The sequence below is a fragment of the Anser anser genome (assembly GCF_964211835.1).
Source record: "Anser anser genome assembly, chromosome: 1".
Classification (NCBI taxonomy): domain Eukaryota; kingdom Metazoa; phylum Chordata; class Aves; order Anseriformes; family Anatidae; genus Anser; species Anser anser.
Genome location: NC_139720.1, coordinates 172,876,893 through 172,894,572, shown reverse-complemented (window position 1 = coordinate 172,894,572; position 17,680 = coordinate 172,876,893). Strand labels below are relative to the sequence as shown.

Below are 17,680 nucleotides of genomic sequence, written 5' to 3'. Positions count from 1 at the left end.
GAATGGGCTGCCCAGGGAAGTGGTTGAGTCACCATCCCTGGAGGTCTTTAAAAGACGTTTAGATGTAGCCCTTAGTGATATGGTTTAGTGGAGGACTTGTTAGTGTTAGGTCAGAGGTTGGACTAGGTGATCTTGGAGGTCTCTTCCAACCTAGATGATTCTGTGATTCTGTGACATTGGAGTAAAGCAATGTATTCTTGATAGGATTTCCCAAATTGAAACATATTTTAGATTTATTTTTAGCTTTGGCCTGGGCCAGTTGTTGTAGGCATAATGGTACTATTTATATTATATTGTGGATAAAATTGGTCATCCTATGACATTATAAGTCTGTTTGATCTTACTGTACAGAAGACTTCAGATGAATTCCCGTTTAATACCATGGAAAGGCAAATTTCAGCTTGCATCCTTTTATTTGGTGACAGGCAAGAAAAAAAAGGGGGGGGGGGCAAATTATCTTCTGCCTGAAAATATTGAAATAAATTTATATGGATATTTGTCCTGCTCACCAAGAACAAGTGATCTTTTGATTGGCTACAGCAAAAATAAAAATAAAAAAATCCACAGGTTATATTTGATATCCGATGGCTATAGTTTTCTGTAGAGAAGTTTATAAATATTGCCTCATAATAGAGAGAAAGTGAACTAGCACATGTTTCAGTGTAACATATTTACCAAATTTGAACTTGATAACTAGTAAATATTAGGATTTTTATCATTCTAGGAAAATAAAAAAGTAAATGCTTAAGCAGTAGAAAATTAAGATTTACTTATTATTGTAACTTTTTGTAACAACTTTATAGTCCTCCCTGACCTAACTTCTATGTGTATTTTGTCATCTTAAGGGAGAGAGTATTCAGGTACAATAGAGCAGATTGGATTGATAGTGTATCCTTGGGTAACAACTGCAGCAATGGGTCACTATTTCTTTGTTCTGGAGTAGAGATAAGTGAAAATGCTTATCTCTATTCTTATGCTTATCTCTTATTTCATCACTATTAGATTTCTCTTTGCTCTGGAACAGGAGCTATGCATATTTCTGTATAACTGGACATAATAGCCCTGTAAATGTCTGAGCCAGGGAGCACAACAGGGATCCAACAGGATCCGAATTCCATATTTTGGCAACAGAAAGTCATCTGCCATATCCTCTTCTTGGTGTTCTGCTAATCCTGGAAGGAAAAACAGGGCACACAGACTGGGCAGAAGATGCAGCGATGTTCCAAAAGGGTAAGTTTAGATGCAGTCAGAGCATTTTGAGCTACTTATGCTGTTCTTCATTTTCTGATGTCTCATAAAATGTATTATAAGCATGTTTATTTACTTGTCTATGTACAATTTTACTCTAGTTTAAAAGTGTTAGCATTTTTATATGCCTGAATAACAAAGCAGTGTACCTCAAAAATGAAGACACTATGCAGTAGTTTCTTAGAAAATACTAAACCAGCTGGTTTCTCTTTGTAATTGAAATTGAGGCTAAAAGAATTTCTTTAAAAAAAAAAGAAAAGGAAAAAAAAGTATTGAGAAAAAAAAAGCACTTATGAATTGAAAGCAGTCATTGTAAAGCAAACAAACAAACAACAACAACAACAAAACCACAACTTGTTCTATTACCAGTGTAGTTAAAAACTAAACTTCAAGATACTATTAATCCTATTTATTTATCCTATTTATTTGTTAAGTCCATGTATTTGTCATATAAAGCATATACTGTGTAATAGTTTCAAAATGTTTGGACCAATTTCTGTTCTGGGGTACAGTGCTGTACCATTAAGGAGAGCCCACTAACATCAAATGTATTACTCATACAGAATTAAAAAAAAAAAAAAAATATTTCATACCTTTTCCTTGCTTTTTGAATGAAAAAAAAAAATCCATATAAATATGTGGTTTCTATTATAAAGTGTGACTGCCCATCTCAGACTGTATTTCCTCAGGTCATTTAAAGACAGATAGGATTAAATGTAGTTTAGGTTGACACTGTTTTTTTGTCATTCTTACTGGTAGCAAGTTCATTTCACTGCTTATATTTTCATGCAGCGCCAATGTCTAATTGAAGTAAAGTTTAATTTTGTTGATGAATAAAGCCCTTCTAATTTCCTTTCACATCAGCCTTAGGACTAATAAGTGGAGTTGCAAGCGTCATTTAGTTAGATTGAGAATTTTTTATATATAGAAGCTCAGCACAATTGTGTACTTTTTTTTTTTTGCTTTTTTTTGTTGTTATTCACTTTCTTTTAGATTGTTTATATGCTATGAATTTGCTTCCTGATTTCCTTGAAAAATGTTAGTTTCAAAGGAAGTTTCAGAGACCTCTTCCCTTTTACCTTCTCATTTAAACATTCTTGTGCATTTGGTGGGATGCCAGATGCATGAAGTCAAGATGCACAGACTGCATGAGAAGTTTTTAGGGTATCTCTCTGCTCTCTGTTTTTGTGCATTGCTTATTGAAACTTGTTGTTCTTATGCTGGATAACGTGTGGCAATGTGAGATGAATAGCTATTGAACACTTTAGAGTTCTGGAACAAAATTGTGCTAAGTATTTAATTTTTTAATCACTGATGGAGGAAGGGGAATTTTCTGGCAGTTTTAACAGTGTCATTTACAATCATTTAGTTTAGTGTTGGTGGAAATACACAGAACAGCTCAATTGTGCTGTGAAAGCCTTTCATTGCTTGAGTGGTAGTGTTGAGCCTTATGTAAGCCAAATGTTTTTGAAATAGAGCTACTTACAGAAGCCTTACAGTGTCTCTGGAGGGCTGCACCAGGGCAGGATTATACTGATTTTGACTAAGGGGCTTGTTACCATTTTTCCTAGTGAAATTATATATTACTAATGACAGCAGTTTTGTAAGGAAACACAAGTGAAGGTGCAGTAGATATTGCAGTAGAAGGAGACAATATATCGTCTGCCTGCCTGCCTTTTGTTTTCAAGGTCTAGCCTTAAAAAATTAAAAGACAGGAGAAAAATAAATTATTAACAGTGCTCATGAAATTTTAAAGATACAAACATATCCTGAAATATAGTAGCAGGAGGGTGATAAACCCACACCCTTTCCTTTTTTTTTTTTCAGTAGTGGACACATTCATGCAACAGCACTCAAGCACAGCTTCTTACTGCAGGTGCTTTTCCCATTTTGGGAGTTCACTGCCCTTGTTTTATTAGCCTCAGCACTTTGAAAGTGTTGGCTCACCCGCAGTGCTTGCAAATATATCACTGTCCATGCTGCCTTTGCTTTTTGTATTTACTGGTGTCATATACGTCAGGGTTTCTGATGCCCTTGAGAAGCTGTGACCATTTTTTACATGTGAAAGAGTGCCAATTCATTTATTAAGACAGAGTCTGTGAGGCCTGGATAAATTTATTCTATCTAACATTTAATAAAACATTAAATTAAAAATGTGACATTCTGTGACACGTTTAACGTTACCCTTCCAAGGTTTATATTTGAGAGTTGTAGGGCCCCACTCTCCAGAAGGTAACATGCTATCAATCTAGCTCTGAGGTGACAAGGCCACTGATGTTTTCCTGTGGTGGTTGTTTAATAATTAATTTTTCATTGCTGGCATGTTCAATAAATAGATTGCAACATTTAAGACTAGTTTAATAGGTTTATAGGTTTCTTATAAATTCCAATAATTCTAATAGTTAATAAGAGAATAATGAATTTGTGCTCAAAGATCTTAAGATCAATCAAGCAAATTAAAGTTGGCCTAGGCCTAAGCTGTGGCTGGTTTTGTTTTGTTTTTATTATAAAGTGTACCCTGTGTTTATAAGCCTATCTGGTGAATTGTCGAATTTCTTAGTGTTTCACTTGTCATATTAATTTAAATCTTTAATCTGAGGACATGGCAGGCATACAAAGTTGTGCATTAAATCAATATTATGTTGCAGATGATGTCTCTGAAGAGGTTGCCATTTGTGTAGGGGAATGCAATAATAGGAATAATAAAAAGAAATTGCATTTTGATCTTTCCACATATGTTATTACAATGCTGCTCACCCGTTTTAAAAAATGTACAGCTCTCCTTGTAAAGGCAATCCCTTGTACAGAGCTTTGTCACATACTCAAAATGCAAAGTAAAAAAAAAAAAAAATAGAGTCCAGATGGGGAAGTCTTGTCAGTTACTATTAGGATTCAAGAGAATCGGCTCTATGAAGAGGGAGTCTGTTGCTTACCAGGAATTTGCTTGGCATTTAAAATAGGTGGTTGTAGTCTCGTTAGAGTTCCTGATAGTCAGGGATAACCTCATTAACAAAGTTAATAAAAGAGGAAGGTACATTTGGTTCGGTTTGTCTTCTTGCCTTATGTCTCATTCAGGGCCTCATTTTCCACTTCTTTTTAAACTCCTCTGTATAATCATTCAAACTGGTGCAAACAAGGTGATTTTGTGGTTTCATAGCCATTTCCACTATTTACTACTGCACACACAGTACGCTGGAAAGGGATTCAAAGCACTGTTATTCATTCCTGGCTCTGCAACTATTGTACTGAGCATCCATTCACTCTACTATTTATCCATTTACTACATCTGTAAAACATAAATCAAGCTAATGACCTCAGTAAGATGTCTTCATTAAAAATGCTGGATAAGAGTGTATTATATGAGATGCAAAACAGTTGGAAATTGGGGCATTAATTTTTCTAGAACTTCAGCATCTGTGTCTGTACTGGTTCTTTTTTTTTTTTAATGTAAGTCTGCTGATACAGGACCTTGCAAAAAAAAAAAAAAAAAAAAACCTCTGTGATATACCCTGAAAAGCAGAGGGGGAAAAATGCAACTTCTCTTATTATCTAGATTCTAAAGAAACCAACCTTAGGAAAGGCTGTGTATCTAAACTGGCCCCTGGCAACCTATACGTCACATTACACATCAAGGCATTTCTTTAGCCTTCCTCATTTCTGCCATAAACTAAGGATACTGCTTCCCAAGCTTGCAGGTAAGGAAAAGACAGCGAGGTAGCAAGTAATCATTGCCCAGGCAGCAGTTAGCTGTGGCTGCTGCTCCTGTTTATCTGCTGAACAACTTCTAGAAAGATTATAGTCTGGGTACCCATGTGTAGGAGGAGAAAAGAAGTTAAGGGCTTGGGAAATGAATCTCTTGTGGTTATAGCAAGTAGAAAGACTTGCAGATGGAAAAATATGTTGCACTGTTGCTGCGTAGAAATAAGATGAGAGGACAAGGTATCAAAATGTAAGAGAAAAAAATCAGGGTTTCATAAGATGATAAAAAGAGGTGAAGGGCTGGCAAACCTCTGTTGCTGGAGGATTGAATTATGAATATGAATTATCAGCCTCAGCTGATGGGGACTCCATGTATTTAGAACAGGCACTACTTATCAATAACTGGTACTATCCTGTTTCTGGTGTTGGCAGTAGCTCATTAGTACTGTGAATAATGATGATTATACTGACAGAATATGTATTTCTTTACTGTAAGCAGATCAGGTGCTGCAAACTGGATTTGTCATGCTGCAAACCGTCAGTGCTGCCTGCTCAGGGGAACTGATTGCTGTACTTGCCATTTTCAGATTTGGACTCGCAATGACTGCTAATCCTGTGGTAAGAGATCATTGCTGATCCATTTCCACAAACAGTAGCTGCCACTCAGTGGCAGGCAGTGACCTTTTTCTCCTAGTGGTGACCAGTCACCTTTGAGAAACAAGTGGCACTGACCAGTGAATGCAAATTGCACTTCCTGCACAGCCGCTCACTAATGGGGCATGTTCTTTGTAGGCTTATCTTGAGGCAAGACAGTTCTGTGGTGACTTTGTAGTTCACAGCAGGTGATGAGCAGTGATAGTTTACTACTGGAGTATGTACTGACTTCAGGTAAGAAGCCTGGGTCTGAGGAGGTAGGAAACAGTGGAAAAATGGGACTATGGTAGCTAGAAGGGAATCAGGTACCAATACATATATAAATATACATATATGTATATATTTGTAAGACTAAGGATGTAACAAATAAGCTACTTAAGATTTTGAAATAAGAGGAGGGAATAAAGGAAGCAGTAAGAGGAATTTCAGGGTGGAAGTATTATGCTGAAATTCTAAGTGGTCATCCATTCATTTGCCTTGTGCAGTCTCATTTAGTCTAACAAATGTCTTGATATTCCTATAACTGAAATCCACATAATATTTCAATGAAGTCATTCCTGAAACAAAGTGGGAGATTAAAACTCAGTACGTTTGTATATAGAACAGTCACAAAATCCCTAAGAGGTGCTATTTTCTGAAGGAGAGATAGTGGGTGGTTTGTCTGAAGTTAAGCATTTGGAATAGACGTGATAGCAAGACTTCTCCTTGATGTACAGTAAAAACACAAAAAGAACTGCAACAGCAAACCTATCAAGTTGAAGATCTTTGTGAGAAAATATGAATATATAGCAACTATTCTCTCCTCAGAAAACTAGGAATATTTATTAAAAATAATACAATACTGATAGGCAAATGGGAGAGCATATTAATATGTTTGGTATTTCTTTTTTTTCTTTTTTTTCTTTTTTTTTTTAAATCCAATATACGAGGTTAGCAATAGCACTGCATTGATGCAGAATGATATGTGCATATGTTTGCATGAACTACTGGCCTTTTAAAATTTCTCGTAATCCTATGGAAGGAAGACAAGCATTTGTTATGAGATTCCTTATTACCGAAGAGAGTTTTACTTGATAAGTAAGATAATCTTTTGTAGTCCAAAATAAATTTTGAAGAGGGGATGACTAAGAAGTTGTATCTCTTTATTTGTTATAACTGTGATGAAATAACTCTTAACAATCTGTAAAGTGTGAATTTTGTATCAATTGTGCATTCAACTGATTCCCATTCCCTAGATATGTAAGTTTAACTCTCCATCTCTTGGATCTAGTTATTTCAGTGAACCTGGGAGTGACAAATCCCATTTCTGACACTCTGCTGAACACTTAGATAAAAGTTTTGTGCAGCAAACCTTTGCTACTACTGAGTGAGAGTCCTTCTTTAGCCTATCCAAAATACTTTTCCTTTTTTCCTGGTTGCTTTTAGTCTGACATAATTGTAACCTTCAAGGTGATGTTAATATTCATCTAGTGTATGGAACCTTATTTCCCTCCTTAAATATCTCTTACGGTTGGACATGTTATTTGAAAGCCTGTGCTTGTTAATAAAGTACAGAATTTTAGGTCTCAGTTCTTTCTATTTATAGTTTATGAAAAATACCATTTCAGATCTACAGCTTTGTAACATTTGAAAAATGCTGACTTGTTAAAGATAACCATTGCATATTTCTGCACAGAATGCTCTGAGAACATTTACTTTCTGAAAAAACATCAGGTTTTAGGCTGAAGAAATGTCTCTTCTAATTCTATCTAAGTTATTTCTTCCATGTTAGTGTTACTTAGAGGACTCTGGAGGTGTTTAAATGCCCACATAATAAATTTGATGTGAGTTATTGGTGACTCAGTTTAAACGTGGGATCAACACAACACTTTATTTAAAAAAAAAAAAAAAAAGGCAAATAAAATGTAGCAGTTAGGTTTTCGTTGACTGAATGGGTTCCTTGATTTTCAGGCCATGCCACAGAACATCAGAATAGTATTCCCTCAGGGTCCTTTTTTTAACAGTAGGCAGTGTAAAAGGGAAATTAAGGAAATTACAGAAGCCTCAAAAGGGAAACTTATCAACATTTATGCTGAGTTTCTTTCTATCTACCATTTCTAGTAAAAGGGTTAAGCACTGAAACATGAGTTTATTTTCTTGAAAAAAAAAAAAAAAAAGTATACTGTCCAGCGTAGCAGTTGATGGTCTTATTAGCCATATAAATATCTAAGCCTCCTTTGAATTCTGCTGAGCTCTTAGCTTCGGTGATATCTTGAAGGAATATAATAAAACATGTTTCATGACACCGACATTCTCTTTTCTTGGGAATGGTCTACTCATTATTATGAGAAGGTATTTGCCACTGTCTTCTGGCTCCAACTGATCTGATCAAACACCTTCCTACCACAGCAGCCAGCCTTTTATTCCCTGGGATAGAAAAAAATGTGTTTCTCCCTCTCCTCTCTATTAATAGTGTTCAGATACTAATGGATTGGTCTTACAAAATTGAATTCATACAGGCTGACAGCTACCGGCTCAGGCTGGATTCAGTCAGCCATATAGATCATTGATGGACCATGGAGAGAGTCAGGGAGATGCTTCTTCAAAAATAAGTAAGAAAATATGGTATGAACTGTGTGCTAATCCACATCAGACTTATAACAGGTGGGTAGAAGTAATAGTAATTTAGAAAAAAAGATTGGTGAACATTGCAGAATATGCAGATTAATGAAGTAATAAGGACACAGGGCCAGATCCTCAGGGCATGGTAAATCATCATCCCTTAGCTGAAGTTTCTGATGCTGTGATGATTTACAACACCTACAGAACTGATCCAGTAGCAAATCCTTAGTGATAACGTTGGTGTTTTCTCCTGGTAACAGAGCTACAGGCATCGGGAATGACAGTTGGTTCGTGGGGCAAGTTTAGAACAGAATATTGAGAAAAGACAACAGGCATATTTACAGCATGTGGGGAACTTAAGTCTGGAGAAGACCTTCTGGAGTTGCTGTGTTCAGTTCCTTACTGTTACAGGCAATGACATCATATCATCCCATTCATTTTTTTTCTTAGAAACAAAGTGGTTAGTTGAGGGAGAGTGATATTTTAAGAACAGCTTTATTCTGAAAACAGATTGATGGAACTTTTATCACATGCTGCCCTCTGGTTTCTTTCATGATTGCTTTTACATATTTCATTTGAAAGAAAAGAATTGTATATTAAAAGTTTTTTGTTTGTTTGGTAGGCTTTTGTTCTTGCTTTTGTTTTGTTTGTTTTTCCCTTTAATGCCATTGTTAACCCTGCAAGTCTGGGGGAGCTATGAAAGAATAAAGTGGATGATCTTCCAGTTCATTAATCTTCCAGGATGCTAATGATGTTCTATTTCCAAAGAATATTTTTGTAAAGGCCATGGGACCCATATACACTACCTACGAAGCAAGAATCAGTAGCATTGAGTAACACAACACCAGTCCACTACCGTTAGTAATTTGAATTGGTGGTGCATTTTGCTGCAGCATGGAGCTGCACTAAATTGCTACCTAAAGTCTCTGATAATTTGGGAGTGTCCACAGCACCCCAGTCCACTGTGTTATGTCTACTGAGACAGGAATTTTGTCTGCCAAACCTGTAGTGCAGGAAGCAATATACAAAGCCAGAAGGACATCCTGGTTTACAAATAGCATGCTGAGTCTGCAAGGACTAGATAGATTGAAAGGCTGTCTATTGACTTGTAAATTCAGAAAATGTGACTGTGAATCCTTTAATGTACTGAAAATGCAAAAGTGTTCTATGCTATTTATGAGTGTCATTTACAGAACAGGATTATACTATAGGTGAACATCAGCTCTTCCTGCAGAAGCTCTGAATTTTGATGAGCAGTGAAGTGTTACTTAAGCTCCAAAAGTATTTGAAATTGTGTCACTGTTTTTACCTAGAGATTTTTACTTGCTTCAAACAGTTACTAGAGTGCAAACATAATGATGTCATGTGTGTTTGTATCTGAGATCTGAAAAAAAAAAAAGAAAGAAAGGAGGGCTTTTTTAATCTTCCAAAATGTAGTTCCTGATAATTGATAGAGAAGATAGCATGTATAAGTATTTGGTGTTCATTCCCTAAACGCAGTCAGATTTATATGGATTCATCAAAGTTTCCCTTTCTCCAGAGAAGAATGAAAATGAACATTTTGCTAACAAATGTTTTTTGATATTTCTAGACATATTTTTTTTTCCTGCCTAGCTTTGAAAGTCTCTGTAGTCTCTTTTTCAGATGTTTACCAAATTTGGTTCAGGTACCATCAAATCTTTGCAAGACAATGTATACAGAAATTGACTGTTAGGAAAGAAAAATAAAATTTATTAAGCTTGTTGTCTTTCCAAAACACCATGTTCTTATTTTCTTGATCAATACAGCATATTGTGAATGAGAGTTGCTTTATTTATTAAAATGAATTATTTTGAAACAACAGCAACAATTTATGTGAGATGTTTTGCTGGAAAACTATATTATTCTTCCTAGGAAAACACTGGATCTCCTACAGAGGAATAGTTTTGAGCTGTTTGAGGTTTGGAGCTGAAGTGGTAGTAACACTAAGTACAGTATCCATGGGGTAAATAGGCTAAAATATTTTCATGTATAACTGCTTTATCTGTCTATCTGTCTGTCTGTCTATCTAATAGCAGGCCAAGGGTCAGAACAAAATTCATAGAAATAATCTGTAAATCAAGAGTTTGATACAGGGCAGTGTCACATGTATGGAAAATGTAAATTCTAACCAAACTTTAGGTATATGTAATGGCGTACCTGTTCACTTGTTCAGTATTCCTGAGAAAGCTGCACCAGTGAAGATAAAATAATCTAAGTATGTAGGAAAGTGGCATTGTGAAGGGGATTTGGAGGGCTATGGGTTAATTTTATGAAGTGCTACTTCTATTATCGGAAAGTTGCATTCATTACTAGAAAAAATAGAGAATTAATTGCATAATTTCTGAAAGAGCACACACAGAAATAATGATTTAGAAAGTGAAATCTAAGTTTTGGAATCTGTTTACTTCCTATAGTATTTTACTAAGTGAAAATTGCCTGGCACAAAGCCTTCTGTCTGTGGACATAATTCTGTCTGTAGATTATACTGTGCAATTTATACAGCAGTTTATAGAGCTGCAACTGGTCCACCATACTTTCTATATGGTAAAGTCTTTCGTAGTGTAGATACCAACAATTTAGCTGGATCAGATATGAAAAATATTAGACACTTGGTCCAAATTGTTTCTGATTACTTTGATTTAATTAGCTTGTACAAAACAGGTGCTCCAAATGCAGTTAAGGACATCTGATAAAAATAGTATAAGGAGTCAGAAACCCTATAGAAGAAAATTAGGTTAAAAAAATAAAATCATCACTGACTCTTCAAGTTAATATAATGTAATATTGCAATCTTGTTGGTCTGTGAATTCAATACCAGTAACATGATATTAGAACATGGATTCTAATCCAGAACATATCCATGGATTTAGAACAATTTATATGATGCCATCACTACAGGAAATAGTGACATAAAAAGTACCATAAAGAAAAAAAAATAAAATCTTCAGGAGTCCTTGGACTAAGTTTCAATGAAACAGTCCTTTTGATAAAATGTTTACTACAAATCGCCACAATATATTCCTATTAAAAGATGGCAACTGGGCAGTTGGGAAGAAGGCTCTTATTTTGGTTGGACTCTGTGCTTCATGTCAGGTGGAATATCTGGAGGGAAAACGTGTTTACCCTTTTGCTTGGAGTGGATTCTGAGTGGTAGGAAGAGTTAGAGGAGAGGGAAAGGAAGATGAAGGATAGGACCTGGAGTTTGCTGAGCAATGCAGGAAACAGGTGCAGCCAAGAGAGATGGAGGAAAAGGTTGCCCTCTTCTTCCTTCCTTCCTTCCTTCCTTCCTTCCTTCCTTCCTTCCTTCTTTCTCTTTCCGTCTCTCTCTCTGTCTCTCTTTCTCTTTCTTTCTTTCTTTCTTTCTTTCTTTCTATCTTTCTTTCTATCTTTCTTTCTATCTTTCTTTCTATCTTTCTTTCTATCTTTCTTTCTATCTTTCTTTCTATCTTTCTTTCTATCTTTCTTTCTCTTTCTTCTCTCTTTCTCTCTTTAATGGAGGTTTCTAAAGCCTCTTCTTCTCCCCCTGTTCCCCTTTACAGAGAACATTATATATTTATTCTTCCTTGTTGTTGTTGTTTTTTTTTTGTTGTTGTTGTTGTTGTTTTTTTTTTCCAGAATGATTGCATTTTTTGCTCTTGGTTCAGTTTATATCCCCCAGCAGCTGCCCAATAGTCTGTTTCCTGATGTTACAAATACATGGTTATGTTGCTTCTTCTATAACCTTTCCCTCATTGTGCTGAATTTAAAAAGGAAACTTTAGATATACATTGGGTAAATTAATTACTTCTTCCAATCACAACATTTTTTCATTGAAGGTATGAGTTAATGAGTGATTTTGTTTGTGTTAACTAAAAGATTTTAATTAATCTCAGTATTCTTTTGTTTAATCGATTAACATACATAAGAACGGTCCTACTGCACGCCAGCCAAGAGTTGACCTAGCCTATTGTTTGGCCATCAATAATAAGAAAAAAAAAATATAACAGATGTTGTTTCTCTATGACCTTTTTGATTTGTATGTTTTTTGTTTATGTTGTTGGAATTTGTGTTTTAAGGGTCTGCTGGATCAGGTATTGCATTTTGTGTTTGTATTCAATACACCTTGATGGACTTCCATTATGTAGTTATATGTGGAAAAGGACTTTTCTTTTTTTTCCTGAACATTTAGACCTACCAAATTTTATTTTATCTTTCATTGAATTAAACTGACAGCTGAAATAAAGTAGTCTCTTTTTTATTTCTCACAGAATCACAGAATCATCTAGGTTGGAAGAGACCTCCAAGATCACCTAGTCCAACCTCTGACCTAACACTGACAAGTCCTCCACTAAACCATATCACTAAGCTCTACATTTAAATGTCTTTTAAAGACCTCCAGGGATGGTGACTCAACCACTTCCCTGGGCAGCCCATTCCAATGCCTAACAACCCTTTTGGTAAAGAAGTTCTTCCTAATATCCAACCTAAACCTCCCCTGGCGCAACTTTAGCCCATTCCCTCTCATCCTATCACTGGGCACATGGGAGAATAGACCAACCTCTACCTCACTACAGCCTCCTTTAAGGTACCTGTAGAGTGCGATAAGGTTGCCCCTGAGTCTCCTCTTCTCCAGGCTGAACAATCCCAGCTCCCTCAGCCGCTCCTCGTAAGACTTGTTCTCCAGACCCCTCACTAGCTGTGTTGCCCTTCTCTGGATTCGCTTGAGCACCTCGATGTCTTTCTTGTAGCAAGGGGCCCAAAACTGAACACAGTACTCGAGGTGCAGCCTCACCAGAGCCGAGTACAGGGGGACAATCGCTTCCATAATCCTGCTGGCCACACTGTTTCTTATACAAGCCAGGATGCTCTTGGCCTTTTTGGCCATGTGAGCACACTGCTGGCTCATATTCAGCCGACTATCAACCAAAACTCCCAGGTCCTTCTCGGCCAGGCAGCTTTCCAACCACTCATCTCCCAGCCTGTAGCGCTGCTTGGGGTTGTCGTGCCCAGGTGCAGGACCCGGCACTTGGCCTTGTTGAACTTCATACAGTTGACCTCAGCCCATCGGTCCAGCCTATCCAGATCCTCCTGCAGAGCCTTCCTCCCCTCGAGAAGATCGACACACACCTAACTTGCTGTCGTCTCCAAACTTACTGAGGGTGCACTCAATGTGTTCAATATGGTGTACTTCTGCCAAAATAGTCACCGGATGCAGGTTGATATGAGTCTATCCAGAAGTTGTGGCTGCCCCATTCCTAGAAGTGTTCAAGGCCAGGCTGCATAGGGCTTTGGATAACCTTGTGTAGTAGAAGGTGTCCCTGCCCATGGCAGGGGGATTGGAACTAGATAATCTTTAAGGTGCCTTCCAACCCAAACTGTTCAGTGATTCTGTGATTCTATTCACAAAATGGAAACTCTGCATCTGCAACCTATGACTCACATACTAGCTTTACAAAAAACTAAAGATAAGAACTTTCAAAACTTTCTCAACTGAGCTAAATTACAGTGAGTCAGCAAAGTGAAAGTCCATTAAAGAGAACTGCAAATGAAATAATGGCTCCACCAATTTTAACAGATGGATTTTCATTTGCTTCCTATTTCACCTTAGTGTTTGTTCCTCCAGACCACAATACTTTTTTTTTTTTTAAGACCCAATAATGTGTTTTATAAGACACTTGTCTTATATTTATATAGTGTAATTACACTATTTAATGGAAAAATTCTCAGTGATAAAGGGATCACAATAGATGGTTACATATTATTTTTTTTATTTTTTTATTTTTTTTTTATCCTAAAGAGTATATGATAACAGATGGTAGGTAGGTAAATGGATGGATAAAAAGCATTACTATGTGTGTTCTACTACAAGTCCGTGCACGACAAGAAAGCTCCCTGACACTCCCATTAAATGCCAGGAAGACTTCTTAATAGATGTTAAATATAAATTAAAAATCAAAGTCTGTGACATGTAGGATGTTTGTCTTTAGTAACCTTTGGTTTTAAGGATGAAAAATTGAGATTTGCCACCCACTTTTACAGTGACTAATAAGCTAATAAATTTAGACAGGTGAATGCAGAATTCTGGAACTCTCTTTAAAAAGGTGCCTACAATCCAAATGAATTATTTTAATCAAAAACAGAACAGCCATTAATACTGTAAAGGGACTACCTTTTCAAGAGCTCTATTCAGTCCTTATGAACATAAATGAGACTGTTCACTGTGGTACCATTACTTGTGGGTATAAATATTTGCTTTTTTACTAAAGATAAACCTTTTTTAAACAAATTAATTCCCCAGAGGTGTGTGTATTAGAAATGTTTTCATACATGCAAATCATGGGGATTAGAGATTACAGTCCCTCTTATACTACGAAAGAATTATTACCCTTGGTGACTTTGGCCAGGACATTTCATTCTTTTTCCTGTTTGTGTTCCTACTCTTCTCTTATGATTTCTAATTTGTTTGTAAGCTTTTTCAAGCAGGAATGATTTATATATGTATACTAGTCCTCTGGTACTCCAGGAACAATCGTACTACAGCTGTAGTTTGTGTTGTTTGTAGCTGTGTTTGTATAGATAGTCATACTTGAAGGTGTCATACCTACACTATTGTTATGGTTACCTATGAAGATGCTACTTGGTTTGGAGCATGTGCTATACCGAACATACTGATCTCCCTTTTGAGAATAAATTAATTAAATTAATTAATTAATAATAAAAAAAAAACTCCACCCATTTCAAGCAGATTCTAAAGCTCACTATAGCCTTACTTCATTTATAGTACTTATCACTCTGTGTTCATCTCTTTCTCCCTTCACTTGTCTCCTTTCTGTCCCTCTGCAACATATTGCTACTGTGGGAGGCATTCACACTGTCTAACTTTAAGTCAACTAATTTAGGGCTCTGAATCATCCTCTAGGAGTGCCTGCCTCATAGCATTTGACTATATATGGAACAGACATTTTTTGAACTTAGGTGTTCTAATGTGTACTTTCTTCAAATACCCAAAGTATTTTGGCCTAGGTAGTGTTAATACTTCTTTGTATTCTTTCTATACTTCTGTAAAAAAGTAAGCTAACTTGTGAAGTGTTTCAGATTTTTTTTTTCACTATTTTACCACCACTTTCACATTCTCTGAACTATACTTAACACAGCAAGCACACTATTTGTAGGAAAGCATAAAAGAAAAAAAAAAAGAAAAAAAGAAAAAAAGAAAAAAGAAAAAAAAGAAAAAAAAAGAAGAAAAAAAGAAAAAAGAGAAAAAGAAAAAAGAAAGAAGAAAGAAGAAGAAAAGGAAAAAAAAAAAGATCAAATGGATATGGTATTTACCCACAGAATTTTGCTAAAACGACAGTAGAATCTAAAAAGTACATCTGCTCAATAAATTGCAGCATTCAGCCAAGGAGGCTACAGCTGTGAGCAAGACAGTCCATCAGTACAATGCCTAGCTATGCCTTGACCTTTCTTCTGAGACTGTCAACAAAGGTGCCAATTAGAGCCATGATTAGAGCAACACATTTTGTGTTGTGCTAAACACAACTGTTACAAAGGGGACAAAGATCATCCATTTTGCTTAACACTGGATTCCTGATTGGCTCAACATAGATCTTCCACTGACGACTACTTTGGTAAGTCTCAAGACAAAGAAAAATTAAGTGTACCGTTCACATACTTTCGATCTCTTGGGCCACAGAAAAGCTTACGCTTATGCTGTTCACGTCTGAATGATTTTCTGGTACATATTTGACTTTGTTTAGTTTGTAATCTCTCTCGCAAATTAAGTGATCTAAGACTTTATTAAGTGTCTTTTATATCAGGATTTAATGATAAATCTGCCTGTTTCCACATATCACAACTAATTCTGTCAGCCATAAATTATGCATCCTAATTCAACTTACTGAGAGCTGCAAACCAGATATTCAAGAGCCGCTTCTGAAAGCCTTCCCTTCAACAAAGCCATAAGAAAAGACTTCATCAATATATGTATCAAGCATCAATTTATTTAAAGAATGTTAAATGTGATAAGGTGATGAGAGGCCGGTATGGAAGGTAATGATTTTTTTTTTTTCTGTCTCAGTTGCACAATGCGCACATGTAATTTACAGAAAATTTATGCAGACAAGATGAAAAGAATGTATAGTTGAATATACGGACTGTATGCTGCATGAAAACATACGTGTGCTGTGTATTAACAGTAGGGAAAATATTATGGCATTATATCATAACATTAAGCATTATCTTGGAGTTTGATTAATAGGGGTTGTGTTGGTTATCTCACAAGCAATATATTATAAAGATTTTAAACAGAATAAGGCATTTCTGTCCAGAGTTCTTTAAACTTACAGAAATGTACATCTAGCAATTACTATTAATTCCTATTTATTTTATCAAAAGTTTAATTAAATTTACTGTTTCTATAATAGTAAAAAAATAAGGAAATCAGCGGTAAGTGCAGCAACAATACATTGCCCCAGTTCCTGATTAAATGTAGTGTAGCTGAGTAGGAAACTTAGAAACTTTTTTATAGCTGTAAGTTTCAGGAAAAAAAAAAAAAAAGAAAAAAAATCTAAAATTCAGAAGAGTTACCTTCTGTGTCTCATAATTCTATTAGTGTGCTAAGACTAAATAAAAAAATAATCACTTTTTTATTTATTTTTATTTTTATTTTTTGAAATGAAGAGGTACTAAAAACACCACCCAAGCCTCCTCCAAATTGTCATAAAAACTCCCATGAGATGACAGGTTTCTTCTCACAAATTTAAGGGTATGAAACAGGATCTTCCAAACAAAGAGCTGCATTAGCCAATATAATCCATCACAGTTTATTCCCACTGTATTGTTTCACTTACTTGTACATTAAAATTATAAACATTGATACCACTCTCCAGGAATAAGTTATTACTAGAGACTAACAGGATGGAGGGATGGAAGGTATTAAAACACTTCATTTTAAAACTGCAGCATCTCTCATGGGTTTCAATATTCTACCAAGATCTGGGGATCACAGAGGAATATGCAGCCTTCTCAGGAAAGGAGAAAACAACAAAATGTGCCTGAAAAACACTGGTAAATCTTTTCTATATTCACGTTAATTTTTATACAAGTTCTAGAGGAAAAAAAAAAAAAAAAAGGAAAGGGAAAAAAAAAGTGAAAAGTGTGTTGATTCTGCAAAGGAATATTATCAGGATATGGATTTATTTCAGACACTTTAATGCTTATTTATTGATGCATTATATCTGTGTTTATATAAAAAATAGTGGGATAGGGGTTCCGTTTAATAAGTGACAGCCTCCTAGATGTTGAAAAATATTTAGTGATATTCTCCCAAATGGCAGTGTACCATTAGAAAGGCGTATATTAATCTCTTACACTACCTGAATACACATACATTTCAAGAGATATATTAATCCACAGCAAATGCAAAGTATGGATATTTTTCAGTACAAAGACAGCAGCAGTTACAATATTCACACTGTTT

At 35.7% G+C, this 17,680-nt stretch overlaps 1 protein-coding gene across 29 annotated transcripts in view; it reads right to left on the bottom strand.

The window, feature by feature from the left end:
- Positions 1–17,680, bottom strand: part of PCDH9 (protocadherin 9) — an 803,467-nt gene that overhangs the window by 604,312 nt on the left and 181,475 nt on the right. For 12 of the 29 annotated variants that reach the window (XR_014578269.1, XR_014578270.1, XR_014578271.1 and 9 more), the window contains one exon: positions 1–17,680. This exon is cut by the window's left edge and continues 36,996 nt beyond it; it is cut by the window's right edge. The exons of the other annotated variants lie outside the window; for them this stretch is intronic. The gene's annotated coding sequence lies outside the window, so the exon portion shown is untranslated. 29 annotated transcript variants of the gene reach the window in all.